Source organism: Ornithorhynchus anatinus, chromosome X1 (assembly GCF_004115215.2).
Source record: "Ornithorhynchus anatinus isolate Pmale09 chromosome X1, mOrnAna1.pri.v4, whole genome shotgun sequence".
NCBI classification, from domain to species: Eukaryota; Metazoa; Chordata; class Mammalia; order Monotremata; family Ornithorhynchidae; genus Ornithorhynchus; species Ornithorhynchus anatinus.
In genome coordinates, this window is record NC_041749.1 from 104,709,433 (window position 1) to 104,723,846 (window position 14,414).

General features: G+C 46.1%; 1 protein-coding gene and 1 non-coding gene across 3 annotated transcripts in view; one reads left to right on the forward strand and one right to left on the reverse strand.

Annotated features, from left to right (window-relative positions):
• Positions 1 to 14,414, reverse strand: part of RFX2 (regulatory factor X2) — a 180,094-nt gene that overhangs the window by 105,447 nt on the left and 60,233 nt on the right. The window lies entirely within an intron of this gene.
• Positions 12,372 to 12,509, forward strand: LOC114806839. Its single transcript, XR_003754897.1, has one exon. It is a non-coding gene; the product is annotated as a small nucleolar RNA SNORA7 (small nucleolar RNA).

Here is a 14,414-nt window from a genome sequence, read left to right on the forward strand (position 1 = left end):
TGGAAGGGAACTGGTCTTTTTATTCATTCATTCAATCATATTTATTGAGCACTTACTGTGTGCAAAGCACTGTACTAGTGCTTGGGAGAGTACAATACAACAATAAACACACATTCCCTACCCACAGTGAGCTCACAGTCTAGAGGGGGAGAGGTCCAGCTCCTGTTAGGTGATCTAAAATAGATGATTATATTCTTTCCCCCTTAAGTGAACATTACAATTAGTATCATTTTCAAGTGCCTAAAACAATTGTTTTTACATGTGCATATTTTTCTATTTAAAAACACTCCTGGGATACAGATTCCTTAAGCATCTTTGATAACCATAGGATCGCTATCCTTCGTTATAGCTAACCAAACTCTCTCCTACTAGAGTTTATGTCCATTTCCTTTTGTTCATTCCTGTGGAAAGGGAGAAAACTCATCACTGGGATTGAATACTTGAGAGCTATTAATCCTAATAATAAATGATAATAAATAATAGTAATCATAATAAATATGAAGGTATTATTCTGTGCTGAGCCCAGGACTTGATACATGTTAATCAGATCAGACACAGTCTCTGCCCCACAGAGAACTCACATTCTTGGAGGAAGGGTGAAAATCAATGCCCACTGGCAGATGAGGAAACAGAGGTCCACAGAGAAGACATGCCTTGGCCAAGATCACAGAGCTTTGCTTTGGCAGAGCTGAGATCAGAACCTGGGTCCCACAACTTGTAATCCCAAGATCTTTCCAGGAGGCATCACCCATAGTTTTTGAGACAGTCATTAGCATTCACCAGCTCTTGGATTCCTCTGCTCGGGAAGTGTACTCACAAGAAAATATTTCAATGATTGTGAATTGCTTTGGAGACTTGGTGAGTGAGGTACTAAGGACCAATCCTAAACCTGAAGAAGACTGAGTTCACCTACCGGCCCGCAAAAAGGAAATCCTAAGCACAACCGAAGATTTTCACTGGCAATTTGAACTTAAAATTACAAGGGCTTGGGGTTGGGATAGGTCCATGGGCTGAATCTGGCCTGGTTTGGGGTCAGCAGTGGATAAAGGTAGCAATTTCTCAGTCCACCATAACTGCAAGAAGAGAAGTGAGTGTGGACGAACTATCCGTGGCTGGCTCGGAGCCAGATAAAAAAATCTCTGATAGAAGTGGCTGCATTTTTATAGTTTAAACTGCCCTTTATATCACTCTTGCAACAGCCTCGGGGACAGAATTTGACATCATCATCATCATCAAAGGGATTTACTGAGCGATTACTATGTGCACAGTACTGTACTGAGTGCTTGGGAAAGTTTTATTTTGTTTAATGAGATGTACATCACCCTGATTCTATTTAGTTGCCATTATTTTTATGAGATGTTCTTCCCCTTGACTCTATTTATTGCCATTGTTCTTGTCTGCCTGTCTCCCCCAGTTAGACTTACAGCCCGTCAAAGGGCAGGGACTGTCTCTATCTGTTGCCGACTTGTACATTCCAAGCGCTTAGTACAGTGCTCTGCACATAGTAAGCACTCAATAAATACTATTTAATGAATGAATACAATAGGACCGAGTTGGCAGATTCGTTCCCTGCCTACAATTAGTAGCTTTCTGTACTCCTCAAAAGACCATAATTGGCCTTTGGGCCATAGCAATTGCTCATCCTGACTTAAATCCATTCATGGACAACTCGTCCAGGAAAGACTATTAAAGGAAAAGTTGGGGATTTCAAATGGTGGTAGTAGTAATAATGGGATTAATTGAGCACCACTATGCTTGGGAAAGTACAACAGAAGGAAGAGATGCTTTTCCTACCTACCCGGAGTTTAACTCCAATCCGGGTGACAGATATAAAAGTATTTACAGAGAGTAATCAGAATAAATGATTGAAAGTGCAGTTGAATAAACATATAAACACAAGCACTAAGGTTGGGTATAAATAAATGGGGGCTAGAAATGGCTGGTATACTCATAACCATGAAAAGGAATATCATGAAGGGTAACCATCACACTGTCTCTCTCTTGCAAGTACTCCTTGTTCCCCACGTCAGAGGCAGCATTCTGGGCTTGAAAGAACCACAGGCCTGACCCAGTAGTACATTTCTTTTGTTTTCATGGGGCTCCTTGTTCTGATAGGGATACTGTGAGACGATCACAGAACTCCTCATGAGGACCTTCGTTCTTCAAGGACTTGACAGTGAGCCATCAAGATGGTTTGTATGCCCCTTTCAATACATGGATTGAATCGATCAATCGTATTCACTGTATGCTTACCCCCATGCTAAACTGTACTAAACGCTTGGGAAAGTTTAATATAACAGAGTCGGTAGACACGTTCCCAGCTCACATTGAGTTTACAGTCTAGAGGGAATAATTTGTGAGAATTTGCATGTCAAGCAATGGTCAGCAATAATCCAAACATCCTTTATCTTCATCCTTATTAAAACCACATCTCCAAGAGGACTTCCCCGACTTTTTAAGCCCTCACTGCCTCTTCTACTCCCTTCTGTGTTGCCTTTGCACTCGGTTTTGTCACGCTGTTTCTCACTGTTGCTAAATCATCTATGAATCTAAATCATCTATGAACCTCCCAATCTTCTAACAACCCTAACTCCTTTTAATAACATATATTTTTTATCCCCAAATTTATCCAAACGACTTTAGAATTTCTTGTCTGTGCATTTTCTTGTGGTAATGAATTTCTTGTTTACCACCCATTGTTTTCATTTTGAATTTACCACCCCTAAATTGTATAAATTTCAAAATTCTTGTTTCAACCAGAGAGGAAAAACCTACTTCTTGCAATTGATTAAAGAGCATGGCCTAGTGAAAAGAGCCTGGGTCTGGGAGTCATTGGACCTGGGTTCTAATCCTTGCTCTGCCACTTGCCTGCTGTGTGACAAGTCACTTAACTTCTCTGTGCTTCAGTGTCCTCATCTGTGAAATGGGGAATCAATACCTGTTTTCCTTCCCCCTCAGACTGTGAGCCTTATGTTTGATGGGACTATGTCCGACCTGATTATCTTTTATCTACCCCCGTGTTTAATACACTGCTTGGCATATAGTAAGCCCTTAACAAACACCACAATCACTATTATTATTAGAAATAGCTACCATTTCATGGTAATAAGATTCTCAATTACTCAGGGTAATTATTATGATATTACGGTATTGTGGTACTTATGCTCTAAGCATTGTGCTACATTCGAGATAATCGGATCAGATACAGTCCCTGTTCCACAAGGGGATCATTATCCAAGAGGTTGGGAAAGCAGATATTACTATCTCCATTTTCCCAAAGAAGAAACAGGCACAGAGAGGCTAAATGACTCGTTCAAGATCACACAGCAAGTCAGTGGAAGATCTGGGATTAGAACCCAGGTCCTAATAATAATAATAATAATAATGTTGTTATTTGTTAAGCGCTTACTATGTGCAGAGCACTGTTCTAAGCGCTGGGGTAGATACAGGGAAATCAGGTTGTCCCACGTGAGGCTCACAGTTAATCCCCATTTTACAGATGAGGTAACTGAGGCACAGAGAAGATAAGTGACTTGCCCACAGTCACACAGCTGACAAGTGGCAGAGCCGGGAGTCGAACTCATGACCTATGACTCCGAAGCCCAGGCTCTTTCCTCTGAGCCACGCTGCTTCCCCGAGCCATGCTGCTTCCCCTGGGAGTCCTCTGACTCCCAGGCCCGTGTTCTTTCCACCTGGCCATGTTGCTTCACCTAAAGTAATAGATTGGATTATCCCAAACCAAAGATCACAGTCCAAATAGGGGCCAGTATTCTGGCCTGGTAATTTATGTTTCTACATGATTTTGGCTTAATAGACAGATTATTGCAGTTTGGAGCCCTGCGCAGGCTAGAGTCTGACCTGAGCCTACCAGGCATTAAGAAATTTGTCTAAATTCCACATTTTTATAAAGATTTGCTTGCGTGGTAGGGTCAACATAAAAAAGTGATGTGAAGCAGCATGGCTTAGTGGCAAGAGCACGGGCCTGGGAGTCAGAGGACATGTTCTAATCCCAACTCTGCCACTTGTCTGCTGTATGACTTTGGGTAAGTCACTTAACTTCTCTGTGCCTCAGTTATCTCATCTGTAAAATGTCGATTAAGACTGTGAGCCCCGTGTGGGACAGGAAATGTGTCCAACCTGATTACCTTGTATCTACCCCAGTGCTTAGAGAGGTGCTTGGCACATAGTAAGCGCTTAACATGGTACATGGAAAGCACTTAAATGCCATTATTATTATTATTATTATTAATACCTCTTGGGTATTATGGTTCTGGCAGACTCAGCGGCTGAGCACGCATTTACCTGTCCCTCAATATGGACTCATTGCCCACAAATTCATCAAATTAAAGGACACGTTGCATTCACTTTGCTGCTTAGCCTGGCATGGGTCAGGAAGAGAGGGTGCTGCCTGGATCTGGTTCCAACCTGACCGACCGGCTTCAGCTCTGTTCCGATCAAACCTAGCTCCACTGGATGATCATGGGGTCTACAGGCGGGGCTCCACCCTGCAGAACTCTAATTCCGCAGCCTTAGCTTTGTTCCTCTAGACTTACTTTATTTTCATGATGCAAAGACAAAAAACAACAAAAAGGCCAGTGACATCTTCTGCTCACACGGGGGCGCTGTGCAGCCAGCCTGCCAGCCAACAGGCTTTGCTTCCAGTTGAACATACCCCTTCGCCCTCTTGTTTACATCTTTCTCCCCCAAAAAGCTAGTCCCAGAGACCACTGGGAGGCGGGGCTTGGCCAACAGGACACCAGTGTTGGCTTCCTGCTTTCCAACCCCTAGTTCTGGGTCTGATCTAAACCCAGTGGGTTGAAGAGCACGGTAACAAAATTGGTTCTTCTAGGCACGGAAGAAAAATTAAGATTCCCGACAGCTAAAGTACAGCCCAACCTTGGCAAAAAGGAGAACGTTGAAAGAATGGAGGGAACCGGAAGAGAGAGAGTGTAGCCTGAGACTTCTGGTTGAGGTGCTCGCCCAGAAGTAGAGTGTGCTTAATAAATGCCGTAAAAAAAACCAAAACACATTACTGCCTTAGTCTATGACCAAGTTGGCCTAAAGGTAAATTTGTCACTGCTGTGGTTCAGGATGGGATTGATCTAGCTCAGGGCTCTCTGAGAAGATTTACTTCCTTTGTCTCTCCCAAGCACTTAGCACAGTGCTCTGGATAAAGTAACTCCCTCCTCAAACTGCTTGTCTTTCCACCTCCCCCATCTGTTGCCCCAAATGACCTGGCCACCTATTTTATTGACAAAATGGAAACTATGAGGCATGATCTCCCTCAAATCTCCTCTCCCTCCTCCTGCAACTCTCCCATTTTTCCCAGCAGTAACTCAAGAGGAGATCTTCTCTCAAAATCTACCCCTCCCGGCACCTGTGCAAGCGACCCCACTCCTTCGCACCTTATCAAAGCACTTACCCCTCCCGTTTTACCTTCCTAACCACCATCTTCAACTGTCCACTCTCCAATGGGTTCTTCCCTACTCGTTTCAAAGATGCCCATGTCTCCCCATCCTAAAAAAAGACCTCCCTTGACCTCACGGCTCCCATCCCCCTCCTAACCCCTCCTCTCCAAACTCCTTGAGCAAGTTGTCTACAACCACCGTCTCAAGTTCCTCTCCTCCAATTCTCTCCTTGACTCCCTCCAATCTGGGCTCCGTCCCCGCTCTCTCAAAGGTCATAAATGATCTCCTTGCCAAATCCAGCGGCCTCTACTCCAACATAATCCTCCTCAAACTCTCAGCTGCCTTCGACACTGTCTACCACCCCCTGCTCCTGGAATTATTATCCAACCTTGGCTTCCCTAACACTGTCCTCTCGTGGTTCTCCTCCTGTCTCTCTGACTGTTCATTTTCAGTCTCTTTCACAGGCTCCTTCTCTGCCTCCCACCTTCTAACTGTGGGTGTCCCTCAAGGTTCAGTTCTGGGACCCCTTCTATTCTCCATTTATACCCACCTCTTAGAGAACTCATTCACTCACATAGCTTCAACTATCACCCTGTGTGGATGATTCCCAAATCTGTATCTCCAGCCCTAATCTTTCTCCCTCTCTGCAGTCTCACATTTCCTCCTGCCTTCAAGATGTCTTAACTTGGATGTCCTGCCATCACCTCAAATTTAACATGTCAAAAACCAAACTCCTTATCTTCCCACCCAAACCCTGTCCTTCCCCTGACTTTCCCATCACTGTAGACAGCACTATCATCCATCCTGTCTCACAAGCCCATAACCTTGACATTATCCTTGACTCCCCTTTCTCATTCAACCCATATATTCAATTTATCACTAAATCCTGTCAGTTCAACCTCCACAACATCGCTAAAATGCTGCCACATTAATCCAACCATTTATCTTATCCTGCCTTAATAATAATAATGATAATAATAATGGTATTTGTTAAGCACTTACTATGTGTCAAGCACCGTTCTAGGCACTGGGATAGATAGAAGCTAATAAGGTTGGACACAGTCCCTGTCCCACAAGGGGCTCACATATTATTATTATTATTGTAAATCCCCATTTTACAGATCTGGTGAGGCACAGAAAAGTTAACTGACTTGCCCAAGGTCACATGGCAGACAGGTGGCAGAGCCGGGATTGGAATCCAGGTCCTTCTGACCTGATTACTATATCAGCCTTCTTGCTGGTCTCCCTGGCTCCTGGCTCTCCCCACTCTAGTCCATATTTCACTCTGCTGCTCGGATCATTTTTCTACAAAAACATTCAGTCCATGTTTCCCCACTCCTCAAGAACCTCCAGCAGTTGGCCATCCACTTCCACATTAAACAGAAACTCTTTACCATCGGCTTTAAAGCACTCAAACACCTCACCCCCTCCTACCTCACCTCACAGATCTACTACAACCCAGCCCGCACACTTCACTCCTCTCATGCTAACCTTCTCACTGTACCCCATCTATCGATCTCCTCTATCTTGTTGCTGAACTCTCACCCACATCCTGCTTCTGACCTGGAATGCCCTCTCTCTTCATATTCGACTGTTACTCTCCCCCCTTTCAAAGGCTTATCGAAGCCACATCTCCTCCAAGAGGGCTTCCCTGACTAAGCCCTCTTTTCCTTTTCTTCCACTCCCTTCTGCGTCACCCTGACATGCTCCCTTTATTCATCCCTCCTCCCAGCCCCACAACACTTATGTACATATCTGTAATTTATTTGTTTATATTAATGCTTTTCTCCCCCTCTAGACTGCAAGGTCGTTGTGGGCAGGGAATGTGTCTGTTACATTGTTATATTGTACTCTTCCAGGACCTTGGAACAGTGTTCTGCATACAGTAAGCACTCAGTAAATACAATTGATTAAATAATTGAATAAATCCCACTGAATGTTTGATTGATTTATCATTGAGTCTTGGAGATCCTAAACCATCTCCAGCACACCCCTGGAAGATTGTTTGGTAAGTGCCTCTCCCTTCATCTCTCTCCTCACCACCCAGATCGCTATTTTCTATGGCTGGGGTTCCCCCAAAGAGCCAGGCATTGATTTTTCATGAACTCCAGAATAGTTACATATTTTTCTCACTGCCCTTGCAACCAGGTGACTACCCATCCAAGAATGGACCCAGCCAGTTCAGGTATGAACTGGATGTTTGGAGTCCAGAAACATCTTGGACTCACCTTGGAAGCAGCATGGCGCAGTGGATAGAGCAAGGGCCTGGGAGTCAGAAGGTCATGGTTTCTAATCCCAGCTCCACCACTTCTCTCCTGTGCGACCTTGGGCAAGTCACTTCATTTCCCCATGCCTCAGTTGCCTCATCTGTAAAATGGGGATTGAGATTGTGAACCCCACAAGGGACAGGGACTGTGTCCAACCCGATTGGCTTGTATCCACTCCGGTACTTAATACAGTACCTGGCACATAGTAAGGGCTTAACAAATGCCACTATTAATATTATTATCTTGTCAAAAATTGGAGGACATGATGGCAATTGAATACTGACACCCCTATCCACCATTTTCAACCTCTGCAGGTCTTTGCCTCTCCCTGACTGTGCAGCCCCTGAAGAGTTTCATAGAAATTCCTATCTTCTCTGGAAGGAACCTACCTGGATGGATGAGTGAGGTAAACCTATACTCACCTTTCAGAGAAACTGTTTCTGTCTTTGGTAAGCTTCTGGATGAGCTATTGCAAACTGGAACTACTGAGAAGCTAATTGAGAAGCAGCGTGGCCTAGTGCAAAGAGAACAGGACTGGGAGTTGGGAATAATAATAATAATAATAATAACTGTGGCATTTGTTAAGCATTTACTATGTGCCAAGCACTGTTCTAAGCACTGGGGTAGATACAAGCAAATTGGGTTGGACATAGTCCCTGTCCCACATGGGGCTCACATCTCAATCACCATTCTACAGAGGCGGTAACTGAGGTACAGAAAAGTGAAGTCACTTGCCCAAGGCTACACAGCCGAGAAGTGGTGGAGCCGGGATAAGAACCCATGACCTTCTGACTCACAGGCCCGTGCTCCATCCACTAAGCCACGCATGAGTCAACCTTGGGAAATCTGGGTTCTAATCCTGTCTCTGCCGCTTATCTGCTCTGTGACTTTGAGCAAGTCATTTAACCCCTCTGGGCCTCAGTTTCCTCATCTATGAAATGGGGAGTCAATACCCACCCCCTTAGGCTCCAAGCCCCATCTGGGATAGAGATTGTGTCTGATCTGATGGCATGAGAAGCAGCGTGGTTCAGTGGAAAGAGCCCGGGCTTGGGAGTCAGAGGTCATGGGTTCTAATCCCTGCTCCGCCACCTGTCAGCTGTGTGATCTTGGGCAAGTCACTTCACTTCTCTGGGCCTCAGTTACCTCATCTGTATAATGGGGATGAAGACTGGGAGCCCTACGTGGGACAACCTGATTACCTTGTATCTACTCCAGCGCTTAGAACAGTGTGTGGCACATAGTAAGCACTTAACAAATACCAATATTATTATTATTATTATTATTACATCTATCCCGGGGCTTAGCACACAGTAAGTTCTTAACAATGACCACATTTATTACTGACCCTGATATTTCTGCAGGAAATAATAGTAAACCTGGCCCCTGCATACACAACCCTATGACAGGTTGATTCATACATTAATGTATGTATTTATTTGTACATTCAATGATCAAGTCAGCTAGTTCATCCTGAAAAAATGATACTACTTCCTGCTATATCCTTGTTCTTCTCCCTGCTCTACTATTTGCACATAATTTTTGCCTGCCTCCCCCATTATACTGTAAACTCCAATGACAGGGAGTTTATTGTATTCTATTGAACTTTCTCAAGTATTTAGTCCAGTGCTTAGCCCTCATAGTTGATCCAGTAAATATGATTCTAATGAATGTGCAGTGGAAATAATAAGTGACTTGTTAGCTAGCTAAAAGTGAAGGGATTTCACATGAACAGGTTGCAGCAATTCACCAAAGTAGAGCTGATTGGGTTTTGCCTGTAAGCTCCTATTCCCATGGGAGCCTAATTAGTCCAGACAGCTGCTGCCCAGGGCGCTCACTGCCCGTGCTCTTGCAACTTTTTCGACTGCATTGATCCCCTGAGCCCAAGAGAGATTCAGGGCATTGGTGACAGAACTATGGTTAAGTTCTTGATTGCATTACTGATCACAGTGGATTGATGTTTTCCAGGCTCCACACCTTCTCAGCTATATTTAGAACATACAGTAGTCTAAACTCAGGAACTTTGGCACCTCCAGGACTTTTTCTTTGCAGCTATCCTTGGTATTCATTCAATAGTATTTATTGAGCGCTTACTATGTGCAGAGCACTGTACTAAGCGCTTGGAATGAACAAGTCGGCAACAGATAGAGACAGTCCCTGCCATTTGACGGGCTTACAGTCTAATCGGGGGAGACGGACAGACAAGAACAATGGCAATAAATAGAGTCAAGGGGAAGAACATCTTGTAAAAACAATGGCAACTAAATAGAATCGAGGCGATGTACATTTCATTAACAAAATAAATAGGGTAATGAAAATATATACAGTTGAGCGGACGAGTAAAGTGCTGAGGGGATGGGAAGGGAGAGGGGGAGGAGCAGAGGGAAAGGGGGGAAAAGAGGGTTTAGCTGCGGAGAGGTGAGGGGGGGTGGTAGAGGGAGTAGAGGGAGAAGAGGAGCTCAGTCTGGGAAGGCCTCTTGGAGGAGGTGAGTTTTAAGTAGGGTTTTGAAGAGGGGAAGAGAATCAGTTTGGCGGAGGTGAGGAGGGAGGGCGTTCCAGGACCGCGGGAGGACGTGGCCCGGGGGTCGACGGCGGGATAGGTGAGACCGAGGGACGGTGAGGAGGTGGGCAGCAGAGGAGCGGAGCGTGCGGGGTGGGTGGTAGAAAGAGAGAAGGGAGGAGAGGTAGGAAGGGGCAAGGTGATGGAGAGCCTTGAAGCCTAGAGTGAGGAGTTTTTGTTTGGAGCGGAGGTTGATAGGCAACCAATGGAGTTGTTTAAGAAGGGGAGTGACATGCCCAGATCGTTTCTGCAGGAAGATGAGCCGGGCAGTGGAGTGAAGAATGGACTGGAGCAGGGCGAGAGAGGAGGAAGGGAGGTCAGAGAGAAGGCTGACACAGTAGTCTAGCCGGGATATAACGAGAGCCTGTAGCAGTAAGGTAGCCGTTTGGGTGGAGAGGAAAGGGCGGATCTTGGCGATATTGTAAAGGTGAAACCGGCAGGTCTTGGTAACGGATAGCATGTGTGGGGTGAACAAGAGAGACGAGTCAAGGATGACACCGAGATTGCGGGCCTGAGAGACGGGAAGGATGGTCATGCCATCCACGGTGATAGAGAAGTCTGGGAGAGGACCGGGTTCGGGAGGGAAGATGAGGAGCTCAGTCTTGGTCATGTTGAGTTTTAGGTGGCGGACCGACATCCAGGTGGAGACGTCCTGGAGGTGGGAGGAGATGCGAGCCTGAAGGGAGGGGGAGAGGACAGGGGCGGAGATGTAGATCTGCGTGTCATCTGCGTAGAGATGGTAGTCAAAGCCGTGAGAGCGAATGAGGTCACCGAGGGAGTGAGTGTAAATGGAGAACAGAAGAGGGCCAAGAACTGACCCTTGAGGAACTCCAACAGTTAAAGGATGGGAGGGGGAGGAGGCGCCAGCGAAGGAGACCGAGAATGACCGGCCAGAGAGGTAAGAGGGGAACCAGGAGAGGACGGAGTCCGTGAAGCCAAGGTGAGATAAGGTATGGAGGAGGAGGGGATGGTCGACAGTGTCAAAGGCAGCAGAGAGGTCAAGGAGGATTAAAATGGAGTAGGAGCCATTGGATTTGGCAAGAAGGAGGTCATGGGTGACCTTAGAGAGAGCAGTCTCGGTAGAGTGGAGGGGACGGAAGCCAGATCGGAGGGGGTCTAGGAGAGAATGGGAGTTAAGAAATTCTAAGCATCGATTGTAGACGACTCGTTCTAGGATATATGGTATATGACAACATGAGTGCATATTGTGAAGATGAGCACTGACCTAGGCTCATATATCTCCCACCCTTTAGCCTAGGTCCAAGGGGTATTTTTTTTTTGCCGGGGGGGGGATATCTGTTAAGTGCTTACTATGTGCCCGTGGTCTCTACCAAGCACTGGGGTAGATTCATTCACTCATTCAGTCGTATTTATTGAGTGCTTACTGTGGTAGATACAAGCTAATCAGGTTGGACACCATCCATGTCTTGCATGGGGATCACAGTCTCAATCCCCATAAGATAAGATAATGTAACTGAGGTCCAGAGAAGTGGTGACTTTTTAATGGTATTTGTTACTTACTATGTTCAAACACTATTCTAAGCACTGGGGTAGGTACAAGTTGATTAGGTTGGACATAGTCCCTTGCCCCTCATGGGGCTCAGACTTGCCCAAGGACACAGAGAAAATCAATCAGTCAGTTGTTATTTATTGAGAGCTGACTATGTAGAGACCACTGTACACTAAGCGCTTGGGAGAGTACAATATAACAGGGTTGGTACACATATTCCCGGCCCACAACAAGTTTACAGTCTAGGGGGGGAGGCAGACATTAAAATAAATTACAGACACATACAGTGGGGTTGAGAGGGGGGTGGTGAATAAAGGGAGCACATTAAGGTGATGCAGAAGGGAGTGGGAGAAGAGGAAATGAGGGCTTAGGCAGGGAAGGCCTCTTGGAGGAGGTGTGCCTTCAATAAGGCTTTGAGGGTGGGGAGAGTAATTGTCTGTGGGTTATGAAGAGAGAGGGTGTTCCGGGCCTGAGGCAGGACATGGGCGAGAAGTTGGTAGTGAGATAGACGACAGCAGACAAGTGGCAGAGCCGGGATTAAAACCAAGGTCCTTCTGACTCCCAGGCCCGGGCTCTACCCAAGAGGCCATGCTGCTTCTATTGGATTTGAATGTCCCCGGGGCCCATGGTCCCTCTCAGGACCTCACCTGGAGAGCTTCCAGTACTCTACCAGCCTCGGCTACGGGAGGGAGAGTTGAGCAGAGGCCTACCCATTCCATTCCTAGCTCGGGCAATGGCTAGCGAGTGGAAGGCAATCTGCTACAAGTCGAAACTCACCCATGCTGGGCAGCAGTGGCACGGGAGAGAGTCAAGGGTGGAGACTCAAGTTTACTGCGTGGAAGGAGGCAATGGTAAATTGCTTCCCTATTTTTACCAAGAAAACTCTATGGATCCACTACCAGAAAGATTGCAGATGGAGGTGGGGCGTTCTGGAAGAGATGTGTCCATGGAGTCGCTATAGGTCGGAGACAACTTGACAGCATAAGTCAAGACAGGGGGCCCAAGGGAAGCTAGAATTGTATTCACTATGGAGTTGTCTGCTGTCCCCTTCGGCAAATGTTAATGCCATTAGTGGACCAAGAATTGGAGTAAGAAAGAAAGAGAAAGAGAAGCAGCGTGCCCTAGCGGGCCTGGGAGTCAGAAGGACCTGGGTCTTAATCCCGGTTCTGACACTTGTCTGCTGTGTGATCTTGGGCAAGTCACTTCACTTCTCTGGGCCTCAGTGACCTCACCTGGAAAATGGGGATTGAGACTGTGAGCCCCCTGTGGGACACGGACTGTGTTCAACTTGATTAGCTTGTATCTACACCAGCGCTTAGAACAGTGCCCAGCACCTAGTAAGTGTTTAACAGATACCATAAAAAAAGATGTATCTCTGTAATCACTAGATGGACATTCACCTTCAAAATCATGACTTTTGGGCACACTACACAACAGCCCCTCAGAGGTTCCCACAGGCTTGGAAAGTCTTGCCATAAATTCATGGAAATGAATCCTCTCCTCACCAGAAAGTGTAAGATCTCTCCTCAACTGAATAAGATAGGTCTTGGTGGCCTCTCCAGCTCATTGGGTTTGAGTAATCCCCATCATAAAAGCCCTTGGGCTTTCCCCCTAAATTCAGAAAGAATTCTCCTAGTCAATTCAAAGTGGGTGAGCGAAGGATGGGGTTCTCCCCCAATAAGGTGAGCTGAGTTCCTGAAACAGAAATGCGCGGGCCAGCATCTCTTCGCAACAGGGTTAGTTCGGAACTTTGCCGAGGACGTCTGCTTTGAGGGTACAGTCATGGCCTCCCTGCTCGCAGCTGTGTCCAATTTCTAGGCTCTAGGAGAGGAGTTAGAAAAACTCGGGGGCCTGTGTAGCCTAAGCCCTCATTATATGGAACAGGCTTAATTCCTGTATTATGTCACACTGGGACTACAATGCAATTAAGTCATTCACTGGTACAAATCCCGGGTTTCCTAGGGGCTTTGGAGTGGCTCACAGGCTTGGGATTAAGGTGCTTGGGACAGAATCAAAGACCCTAGGGCAGCACAGCTTGACAAGCTCATTAAACCTACTCTCTTGGAGGCTATACCTCAAGCGGAGTTGGGTTGTCGTGCCCCATGGAGGTCGGGCCTGCCCCTAAAGCTTTGTGTGTCGTTCATGTTTCTGCCAGGCTTTCTTCATTCTATAGTTTTCGATGGATGGAGATCCAGGTTGAAAACCTGATGATCCTTGCCTCTCTGAACTGCCATCATTTTCAAGTGTATTTTTAATTTAAGTCTTGAAGAGGAAAGAGAAATTCCTTTCTCATCATACTGACAATTAGCAAGTACTCAGAACTCTCAGGGTGCCCTTCAGTCTCCCCCTCTACACCGTAAGCTCGTTGTGGCAGGGAGTGTGTCTACTTATTGTTATACTGTACTCTCCCAAGCACTTAGAACAGTGCTCTGCGCATGGCAAGCTCTCAATAAATGTGACTGAATAAATGAATGGATGGAGAGCTGAATCTTCCTGGGAAACCAGCCAAAGAAGAGGACCGTTTGAAAGGCCAGACGCCATCCCTGCCCTCAAGAAGCTGACAATCTAATAGGGGAGAGATGAGATTACTGTGTGTGGGAATGACACACAAATACGCTCACAGTTTATTTCAAAAATGAGTTGAGGGGTCACAGATCACGCTGGGTGTTCAG